This window comes from Gastrolobium bilobum, unplaced genomic scaffold (genome assembly GCF_033153095.1).
Source record: "Gastrolobium bilobum isolate Gb01-03AN ecotype WA unplaced genomic scaffold, APGP_CSIRO_Gbil_v1 utg1085, whole genome shotgun sequence".
Classification (NCBI taxonomy): domain Eukaryota; kingdom Viridiplantae; phylum Streptophyta; class Magnoliopsida; order Fabales; family Fabaceae; genus Gastrolobium; species Gastrolobium bilobum.
The window spans coordinates 115,252-127,363 of NW_026896442.1; positions in this window are offsets into that span (position 1 = coordinate 115,252).

Genomic DNA, 12,112 nt, shown 5'->3' on the forward strand with positions numbered 1-12,112 from the left:
GCAGTCAGCAAAGGCTCAAGATAAAGAGATACTTGACACCTTCTGAAAAGTTGAGGTGAACATCCCTCTTCTGGATGCCATACAGCAGATTCCGAGATATGCCAAGTTTCTGAAGGAGCTGTGCACCAACAAAAGGAGACTGAAGGGAGATGAGCAGGTTAACCTGAGTCAGAATGTATCGGCACTAAAAGTGTCAAGATCCAGGGACATTTACTATCCCTTGTGTGATTGGCAATTCTGTTTTTCATGATTGCATGCTAGACTTAGGAGCTTCAATTAATGTTATGCCTGCATCTGTTTATAAGTCTCTTGGTCTTGGTCCTTTTCGTGCTACTAGTATTGTGGTTACATTAGCTAACAGGAGTAGTATTCACCCATCTGGTTTGATTGAGGATGTATTGGTCAGGGTTAATAATTTGATTTTTCCTGATGACTTCTACATTTTAGAAATGGAGAGTGAGACTGCTACTAATAGATCATCAATCATACTTGGTAGGCCTTTCATGATAACAGCTAGGACCAAGACAGATGTGCATTCTGGTACTATTTCCATGGAGTTTGGTGATAACATTGTGCATTTTAATATCTTTGATGCCATGAAACATCCTAGGGAAGAGCATTCTATTTTCTGCATTGATGTGATAGATGAAGTTGTTGAGGATTTTTCTGCTGAATTCCTTGCTGATTTTTCTAATTTTTCATCTACTGATTCTGATTCTGATTTCTGTGGTTGTGGTTATAGTCAAGAGTGCATTGTGTGTGCTGAAATAGTCTTTCTGGTTTCAATGATGCACTGATTGATGATTCTGATTCTGAGTGTGAATCTGCATTTTCTGAATTGCCTGCTAATATTATTGATGATCCTAATTCTTTTTCTGAGAATTTGTTTACAGGCATTGCTGCTGACTTGTTTTCTGCAGAATTTGCACCACCAACTACACCTCTTCCATCCATTGAGCAACCTCTGAAATTGGAGTTGAAGGTTCTGCCCGACCACTTGAAATATGCATTTCTTGAAGAGAATGAGCAACTACCAGTCATTGTGGCAAAGAACCTTCAACCTGAGCAGGAGGATAAACTGTTAACCTTGCTGAAGGCAAATAAGAGGGAAATTGGGTGGACAATGGCTGACATTATTGGTATTAGTCCTTCAACATGCATGCATCGTATTGTACTTGAAGAAGGAGCTAAACCAGTGAGACAGCCCCAAAGGCGTTTGAACCCACTGATTCTAGATGTGGTGAAGAAGGAAGTAACAAAGCTCTTGCAAGCTGGCATGATTTACCCCATCTCTGATAGCCAGTGGGTGAGTCCTGTTCAGGTGGTCCCTAAGAAGTCGGGAGTCACTGTGATTGCCAACCAGAATAATGAGCTGATTACAACAAGGGCTCAAAACAGTTGGAGAGTCTGCATAGACTACCGCAGGCTCAACCAGGCAACCCGCAAGGATCACTATCCTCTTCCATTTATTGATCAGATGTTGGAGTGGTTGGCTGGTAAATCCCACTACTATTTTCTGGATGGATACTCAGGCTACTTTCAGATCCACATTGCACCTGAAGATCAGGAGAAGACGACCTTCACATGCCCCTTTGGCACATATGCATACAGGCGGATGCCCTTTGGACTTTGCAACGCACCAGGTACTTTTCAGCGTTGCATGGTAAGCATCTTTTCTGAGTTGTTAGAGGATTGCATGGAGGTTTTTATGGATGATTTTAGTGTCTATGGTTCTTCTTTTGATGCATGTTTGGATAATCTGAGTAAAGTTTTGAACAAATGCATTCAAACCAATCTTGTGTTGAACTTTGAGAAATGTCATTTCATGGTTGAGTCAGGGATAGTTTTAGGACATGTTGTCTCTAAAAAAGGTATTGAAGTTGATCCTGCTAAAATTGATGTGATTTCTGCTTTGCCTTACCCCGCTTCTGTGCGGGTAGTTCGTTCTTTTCTTGGCCATGCAGGTTTTTACAGGCGTTTCATTCAGGATTTCAGCAAGATTGCCCTTCCACTGTCCAATCTCCTCCAGAAAGACATTGACTTTGAGTTTGGTGATGCATGCAAGGCAGCTTTTGATCATCTGAAGCGCTGCCTAACCATAGCTCCTGTGATCTGGGCACCTGATTGGTATCTTCCATTTGAGTTGATGTGCGATGCATCTAATTATGCTGTTGGAGCTGTTCTTGCTCAGCGGGTCAACAAGGCCCCACATGTAACATCCCACATAATTAAGGAAATATATATATATTACTATAAGGTATAAGCATGCATGAATGACAATTTAAATCACATGGAATCTGTGTTTAATTTTTCGAATCCTATGGTTGGTAGTAGGGAATTGATATTGTGCTAGAGAAATTTCTTGAATTATTATGATAGATGAGAATTTATCTTAGGCATGTGAAACACTAAAATACTTAAGCATAACTTAATAGCAACCTGTAGAAAAATCTTGGACACCAAGAAGATTTAGGAACTTATGTTGCATGGGCTAGTAGCTAAGTAGTGCCCTTATTGGGTTTGTTCATTTGTGGTCACTAATTTGTTTGGGCCGAAGCTTTAAGGTTGGAGAAGAGTGTGTGCAGCCCACAATTTATACTACCTTCACCTCATCATAAGAATCCACCTAGGCAACTCTCCATTGGATAAAGGTCCCACATGGCAACAAATTTCATTCCCTTTGTATCCTCTACATGTTCGCATGGGGTGCAGTTTTTGAGATCAGAAAATCCTGATGAGAGCTTCTTTTTATGACACAAAATCAGTTCCCCACTTTTCTTTTCCTCTTTTGCGCTAATGTACACATAAAGTAATCTGTTGCTTGTCAAACCTTCCATGTAAGCCGCACTTTAATACATGCAACCAATGGGTAATAGGAAGTCAGCATTGCATGTATCTTGATTGGATACAGGTGCTTCACACCCATCTACATCGGACGCCATAGTGAAAGGAGAAGCTTTAGTTGTTTTTTTTTAGTCTTAGTGTGACTTTAAATCAGCACCTCAAACCCCTTTTGTTTCCTCTCCTTTTGTACGCATAGAACCTAGAAACAAGGCTGAACCTTGCTTGTCTTTATCCAAGAGAAGTCAGCATCACTCTCACCTTTCCCTCTCCTCACATGCGCTTAGAAGGAAAATAAAGAGCTGACATTGCTTGCTGAAATCTCCATCACTTTTCAGCCTTATTTCACCAAAATGTTCAGCCCTAGACATGCAACCAATGAAGGAACTAGAGGTCAGGTTGCATGAAATTTTATTGGTCAATAAATCAACTTACTCTTCCATCACATGCGTGTGTAGGCTAGTGAGAAAATTCTGAGTACAAGTATTAAAATCCAAACATAATTCAGCCTATGAATACTCTTTAGGTATCAAATTAAAAGCCTTCAACCATTGCATGTGTGACACATGCTTCCCTCCAACCCTTGTGTGACCGCCACATAGATCCTCATCTTCATTGCATGATTGCCACATGCCCTTCTTCTTCTCTTGCATGTCCGCCACACTTGTGCTAACCTTGGGGACACTTGGGCATTTTTTTAGCTTCAGTCAGACTTCCTTTCATGACAAAGACTTCCATTCCCGGAACTCTATTTACTAACTAGGAGGAAAACAAGTGGGAAACTCATCAGCTCTATTCTGAAACCAAAATCAGTTCACTACCTTCTCTCAAATCGTGAATTTCGTAGGAGAAGAGCAAGACCCTTAAGTGTGTTTCTTTCCTCTTATTTGACCGTGTACCAACCAAGGAGTTTAGAACCTAAATTACATTCTCATCTCTTTCTAACTATTCGGCCGAATCCAACAGAGAGGAGGTGAGGTTCTCCTTTGTAATTTCCTTGTCCACTCTTGCATTATTCGAATTGAGGATGACTCCCAATTGCATGCAGATTAGAGCCTAAGCCACTTCAATTCCTAACATCTTTTGCCCAGCCGTGAACCATCACCTAGGAGTGGTGAACCTAATCTTTGAATAGTGGATAATCATTCTTGCATTCAACTGAAGCCGTGCCCTTAAGAGAGTGGAAGAGTAAGGAATATAACACTAATCTTGAAGATCCCTTTCTTGCTCCAATCGTGGAACCTGGACCGTTCTGTATAGAGGTAAGGAGACATGAACCTAACTCTCACTCTCTCTGCTTCGGTTGGTATATGCCTTTTGGGAAGCAACTTTTGTGTGGCATGTTCTTAAATTCTGGTCGGTCTTATAAAGTGATACTTGAATGCATGCAGTAAATGAATAAAGTTTCAAACCCTCCTTCTTTTCCCTCACTGTTTTGGCGTGGCATACATATTCATAAGAGCAAATCCTTGTTCTATTATTCTTACACCTTTTGGCCGGTTAGCATAGGTACTATAGGAGGATAAATCTCTCAATTTCTTCCAATGGTTCCTGTTGTGTGTGTATCTTGGGAAGTCAAATGTTGTCACCAGTATCTCCTTATTTCTGCTCACTTTACGGTTTTGATATTAAGGCATATAAGGCTAAAAAAAAAAATAAAAAAAAAATGAATGAATAATTAAAGCTTGAATTGTAAATCACTGTAATTTCGGAACCTTCCTTAGTTTAAGAAAATTATCTAAGTTTTACATATGTTGTAAACCGATTCTGTTTGGATTTAGAAACATTAGAATTGTTCACTGTTAATGAGTTAGTAATAGCTATTTAAGGTCCGAAAATTAGTAGGAAAAGAATCATACAAACCGATTGATGATTAAGCGAAAATGGGAATGAAAACGTTACTGCGTATAAGAAATAACGTGACGTGACGATCAATTCTGACTTGTGATGGGTTTGCTTAGGTGAGCATAAACCTTGAACGTGGAACGTTTCACTGCTGTTTGGTAATTATTTTGTGGCACGTAAGGTATGTGTAGGCGGTATTACCTAATGTGACTATTGGCTAGTGTATGGAATTGTGATGTGTTGCTCACATTTGTTCTATGTATGTTATGATGATGATGAGCCAATGGTAAGAATATGAAAGGATGATATGATATATGCATGCATTTTACATCATAATACATTTTTCAGTTGGGTGTGATTGCATAACATGGCATATATACTTGATTCATGACATCTTGAATATATATATATATTTGTATTGAGGACATGTGACTGAGCATGCATCATATAGGCATGCCTGGTACCAGGAGAGGGGACACTTGGCTTCAGTCCGCATAGGTTCCACAGTGGGATTCACCTTCATGGGAATACCCACTGTGATGCTACGCGCACGACGGTGCTATGAGCGTAAAGGAAAAAGGGCGTTATATACGCGTTAGGATATATGATGAAAATGATTAAATGTTTGAAGTGACTATTTATGATTTTGTGCCTAGTTAATACTGTTGCATTTGGTTTTGTTGCCACACTACTGGGTTTATTCTCACCCCTTTGGGGCTGCAATTTTTAAATTGCAGGAGGACGTAAAAGCATTTGAGGACTTGGATGTTGAACTCTGTTATATTTTTGCTGTTGTTTGGATTTATTCACTGTTGACTGTTTTAAGCTTGGGATGACTGTATTATGTGGTACTTGATGATTTTTGGATGACTGTAAAACTATGACTTATTTCTGCTTTAAGTCTTTTTATGAACAACGGCTGCTTTAAGAAATCTGAAATGTTTTGCGAAAAGGGACTTTCTTAACGTTTATCAAATGCTGAATTTTTAACGATTTATGGACAACTTACGAGTTATGTTTCAAGGGGCAAATGAACTCCGATTTACTATTATTTTATATGCACGCGAAGCCCCAAGCGTCTACTTTCAGATTCTGGAAACCGTACAAATATATTTTGAAAACTCGATTTGATATTGATTTTGTACACGAACTGTTTTTGGGAAATTTCCAACTTTGCAAACAGCAAGGTTTTTACAAAGTTTTGTCAAGAAAATCTTATTAGCTTTCCACTTTCATCACTCAAGGGTATTTTAAAAAGAAAACGTTCGCTACTAAATTCCGCAACTCTAATAACGATTAGCAAACGACTCTCTTGGATGCATACAAGGGAGGGTGTTACACCACATGTCATTGCATATGCATCCAGGACATTGGATTCTGCTCAATCCAACTATACCACCACTGAAAAAGAACTCTTGGCTATAGTGTTTGTTCTTGATAAGTTTCGGTCGTATCTGTTAGATACCAAGGTTATTGTTTTCTCTGACCATGCAGCTTTGAAATTTCTTTTAAAGAAAGCAGATGCTAAGCCTAAACTCATCCGGTGGATGTTGCTGCTTCAAGAGTTTGATATTGAGATTAAGGATAGAAGTGGAGTGGAAAACCAAGTTGCTGATCATCTGAGCCGCATCACCTCTCTTCCATCTGACCCTATACCTATTGAGGATGATTTCCCTAATGAGCAGCTTTTACAGCTGCAAGGTAAGTTCCCTTGGTTTGCTGATTTAGTTAATTACTTGGTTGTTGGTGCGTTACCTGTTGACTCCAGTAGGGCTCAGATCTTGAAATTGAAAAGTGAGTCTAAATACTATGTGTGGGATGATCCTTATTTGTGGAGATTTTGTAGTGACCAAGTGGTTAGGAGATGTGTGCCTGACAGTGAGACTCTTTCTGTTTTGAATTTTTGTCATGCATCTGCTTGTGGTGGTCATTTTGGACCACAAAGAACTGCTGGGAAGGTTCTAGTTCTGGTTTATTCTGGCCTTCTCTATTTCATGATGCTTATGAGTTTTGTAAGTCTTGTGCTAATTGTCAGAGAACAGGTAGCATTTCCCGTAGACATGAGATGCCCCAAAACCCTATACTTTTTTGTGAGGTTTTTGATGTTTGGGGTATTGATTTTATGGGTCCCTTTCCTGTTTCCTTTGGTTTTGCTTACATACTATTAGCTGTGGATTATGTCTCTAAATGGGTTGAGGCGAAAGCCACCCGAACTGATGATTCTGCTGTTGTTGTAGATTTTGTCCGTTCTCATATTTTCTGCAGGTTTGGCATTCTTCGAGCTATTATTAGTGACCAGGACTCACATTTTTGCAATAGGAGCATGGATGCCTTACTAAAGAAATATGGAGTCCTCCACAAAGTATCTACAGCATACCATCCACAGACAAATGGCCAAGCTGAAGTTTCAAACAGAGAGGTCAAGCAAATCCTTCAGAAGACTGTTAATGCTAATAGAAAGGATTGGAGCAAGAAGTTAGAAGATGCTTTGTGGGCATACAGGACTGCCTATAAGACTCCGATTGGGATGTTCCCTTACCGTCTTGTTTATGGTAAGGCATACCACCTACCAGTGGAGCTGGAGCATCGGGCATATTGGGCTGTGAAGCAGTGTAACATGGACCTAATCCAGTCAGGGGGAGAAAGGAAATTACAACTGCAAGAGTTAGAGGAGCTTCATTTGGATGCCTATGAGAGCTCACGCCTATACAAGGAAAAGACAAAGGCATTCAATGATAAGCAGATCCTGAGGAAAGAATTTATAGTGGGGCAGAATGTGCTGTTATTCAATTCCTATCTTAAGTTTATGCCTGGTAAACTCAGATCAAGATGGGATGGCCCCTTTGTTATTACTGATATTTTTCCTTATGGTGCAGTTGAATTAAGTGATAAGCAGACTGGAAACACTTTCACTGTGAATGGGCATCGTCTGAAGCCCTTTTATGAAGGAGTACAACAGCAGCAGCTTGTAGAGACACAGATGGATGCAGAGCTTCGGCTGCTTGATGCTGTTTACCCTCCTTAAGGAGGACAGGGAGTTCACTTCCTTTCTTAGCTTTATTTTTCTTGTTTGGATTTCAATATAAAAAAAAAGAGAGTTGATTGATAGATTTTCTTGTTCTCCTATGATTACCGAGTTTTACATGGATTATACTTGAATCACAGGGTTTGATAGAAATTTCTGCTTAGGCTTGGTTCTTGATTATTAGCTTTGTTATTACACTTATTTGTTACTCTTGATTAGTATTTTTAGGATTTATTTGAATAAAATAATGATGTTTTGAGTTAATTTACATTTTTAGTGTTTGATTGGGTTTAATTTATTTTCGTCAGAAATTTTCAGCTTTACGTTACTTTTGTATTTTGGCCATATCTTAGTCCACAATTGTCGGATTGACTCCGTTCTTGTTGATGTTTTCAGATAACACAGAGAGCTACAATTCTTATGAAGAGCTCGAAGCCTAATTCGGACTAGAAGCTGGTCGATTTCTGACGCCAAGAAGAACGTGTTTTGCTGAAGTTTTAGACTTGTAATTTAAAACTCAATTACATAAGTGGCCCAAAGCCAAGTTTTATTTTATTTTATTTTATTTATTTTATTTCGCATTTTAGATAGATGGGCCGATCAGAACTGAACCCTAACCTTAGGTTGGTTAATTTTTAATTACGAATTTTTATTCCAAATTTATATTCTGCCTTTTTAATTATTCAATCAAAATCCAAAACCCCCTTTTAATTTTCTGTCATCATAAGCGATTTTTACCAAAACAATTTCCTTGAGAGACGACTTAGGGTTTCCACTTTACTACAAATTTTTTTAACCCTAATAAAAAATAATTTTTAATTTGCCCGAGTTCGACAGCTCGTGTCAACACCACGCAGCTAACATCTCAAGATTCAATTTTATATAAGGCACAACCCTATATGACCTCTGTGGAGGGAGATACGCTATCCCCAATTTCGCCTAAAAACTGGTTATTTAGCCCTAAATGTATTTACTTAACAAACCTTAATTACTCTTGATTATAAATCCTAATTCATTTTAATTTTTGGATTTGTGTATTATTAAGTGACTTTATGAAATCCTCTTAGTCACATTATGTCATGATATTTAAAGCTCACTAATTGCTTGATTAGTGCACCTAAACCCTACTTAAGTCTAATTTTAGAGTTTAATTATTAATTAGTGTATTATGCAAAGTCCACTTCACTTAACCACTAAATTAATATCCTAATTAAGTCTTAATATTATTTTAACATAGTGACCCTAATTTAAACCTACATGGCTGAATTGTTTAGGTGTTTATATTAATATTAAAGCCTATTTCTTAGTCATTTCATTAGTTAATTAAGTCATACACTTAATTAGTCCACTAATCCATCATTTAATTAAATTTTAAACATAAAACCCTAATCATACTATTTAGGACAGATTTGATTAAGTAGTATTATTAGGGTTCAAATCCATCCTTAGTCATAATTAGTGTTCTTAAGATTAAAGGATGCATTTTTAACCTTTCCCTTGGTTCCACTTATGATTATCCACACTTTAGAACATCAAGAACCCATTTTTATCAAATTAAAACATCAACCCCATAGAAAACTTATGATGGCTGAATCATATAGGTGGATGGGAAAGCATTTTGGTCAACATTTCTCCAAGTAATCATGCTTACTTCTTCAAGTTAGCTCCAAGGCTTCAAGCTTCCACTTTTCTCAAGCAAGGATACATCTTTTCCATAAAGAACACACCTTTAAGAAAGGCTCAAAACTAGAACTCAAGAACATAACTCAAAGGTGAGATTTTTCAAGAAAAAGATTCAAGATACTTACACTAGAAATCAAAGGAACCAAGCAAGCAAGTGTTGTTCTTCAAGAGAACTCAAGAACACAACTCCATGGCTCTCAAAACCTTCAAAATCATGGCTGTGTTTGGGGATGAGGAACTCGAAAATTTGATCCACACCATGAAAATGGTATGGTTGTGAAGAGGAGAGTGAGGGGAACAAGTTTGGTGAAGGAGATTTGGTGATTTGGTGAGGTTTTGGAGATGAAATCTTAGAGAGAAGTGAGAGCAAAGTTTGAAGTTTGAAATTTAGAGAGAGAAGGAGAAATGAGGGCTGCAAATCTGATCAGAAAAATGGGGGGAAGGTGCCCTAATTAGGGGTGTAATGTCACTATAGTGACACCTTGTCCTTTAGTGGGACCCGGTGTAATTTTTATCTGAACCGTCGTCAAATTTTTACCCGGAAACCCCCAAGGCTCTAACTTTAATTACTTGACATTAATTTTATCTAATTATCATGTTCATAACTTAAAAATTTGTGTAGATCACAGATCCACCGACAGTTGTTTAATTGCACTGTAATCTTTACCGGTGTTCTTAACTGTACCCGGATTTCATAATCTTCTTAACTTTAACTTTTTTGGTCTAAATATGACTTGTTAGGCATATATTGGTATTTATTTCCATTTTCTCATCTTTTTCCCGTTTCAGGATTCTATCGGCTGCTGCTACAGCAATACAAAATACCTGGCAGAAGTGACTTTTCAAAAATACCCCAATATGGGTATCAATCTTCATCAAATCATATCCTAACCTCATTCATGATGTTTATATCATTAGATTAGATCTCTAACTATAATTTGCAAACTTGGAGCTATTCTACTGACTATAACTACGTCAGCAGTCAAAATTAACAGATGAAAATTCATCTGTGCAAAATACCCTCAATATGGGCATCAAAATTCTTAGAATTTCATCCTCATTCTATTTATGACTATAAGGTCCTCATTATAACCCTATAATTTAAAAGTCATATAATTTGGGTTATTATAAGAAGCGCGAGGGTAATATAAAAAGGAGTATGAGAAGACAGAGAGGGGATTCCAGCAGGAGAGAATTGTCGTGCTTCAGAGAGAGAGTTCTTGCGAAGAAATCTTGTTCATTCTTTCTTCTTCCATCTTCTATTTACTATTTGTGTTGAATTTTTGTATGCGAGCCATGACAATGGTTGGCTAGTACTTTTTATTGTAGTTAGGGTCACAAACCCTATGTGAACCCTTATTACAACGGATTGATTTATAATTACTCTTTTATATATTTATATTTATCTCTGTGCGTAATTTCTATCTTCTTTGTTAGAATTGATCAATCTAATAGTTGATGATAGTTTGAGGGTAAGAACCCTAGATAGGAATATTGAGGTTTTTGATCTTGAAAGGGAGTAGGATAACAATTTGTATGCGTGCTAGGAATAGATGTATATATTATTGCAGATGTTTAATTTATCGTGCTCATTGCTTAATTTCATGAGAAACATTGCAAGGAATTGGGGTTTCAATTGGGGTTAAAGGGTTAACCTTGCAAGGAATTGAGGGTTAGCTATTTAATATTTTTAGATGATAAATTATCTGAATATTTATTTAGATGAGTATTGTAAATCAATCCAGAGTAAAAAACGGGGATCATATGGTGAGTGTACTCTAGTTGTAATGCTTTCTTATATTTTATAAAATCAATCTCTGTTTTATTTTTCATAACAAAATTCAAAATATGTCTTTTCTTTAGTTCTTATTGTTACTCAAATTCACAACATTTTTCACATCTATTTGAATTTTTTGCGTCTTAAAAGGAATGATTATTTGATATTTGATCACAATCCCTGTGGAGACGATACTTTTCTTATCATTATATTACTTGTGCGATCGGTACACTTGTCGGGTAGCATCAAGTTTTTGGCGCCGTTGCCGGGGATTGGCGTTTCTTATATCATATAATATTGATCTTTAAGATTGGAATTTGTGAATATTTTTATTTTTTTATTTCTTTGTTATTATTCTGGTGTTATTTGAAAAGTGCTACTAATCTCTCTCCTGAGTTGTATACGAGGTAAAACTGAAGAATTTTTATTTGATCCTGAGATTGCAAAGACTGAAAGGAGAAATAGAAAACTCGCTTGGAAAAAGCTTGAATTCAAAGAGTTTGGTACTCTATCTGAGGAGACACAGGAGATATCAGTTGAATCACCAATCATGGCAGCAAATAACGATGAAGAAAATCCACTCATGGATACGATTCTTACTCCAGCTTTTAATAGGCCTAACTCAAGCATTGTCCATCCGGCAATTGGTAACAATAATAGGGAGCTTAAGTCTTCAGCTATTCAATTGGTGGAGAGAGCCCAGTTTGGAGGAGAGGAGAATGAAGATCCTCACAGATTCATAGACAGATTTTTTATGGTCTGTGACACAATCAAACATCCTCAGGTGTCCAATGATGCAATCCGGTTGCGATTGTTCCCTTTTGCTGTTAAGGGAAAGGCTCTTAGTTGGTTGAAAAGGCAGCCTGCACGTAACATTCCTACGTGGGATGATTTTTCTCAAAAGTTCTTTGCTGAGTTCTTCTCTATGGAGGGATATAATC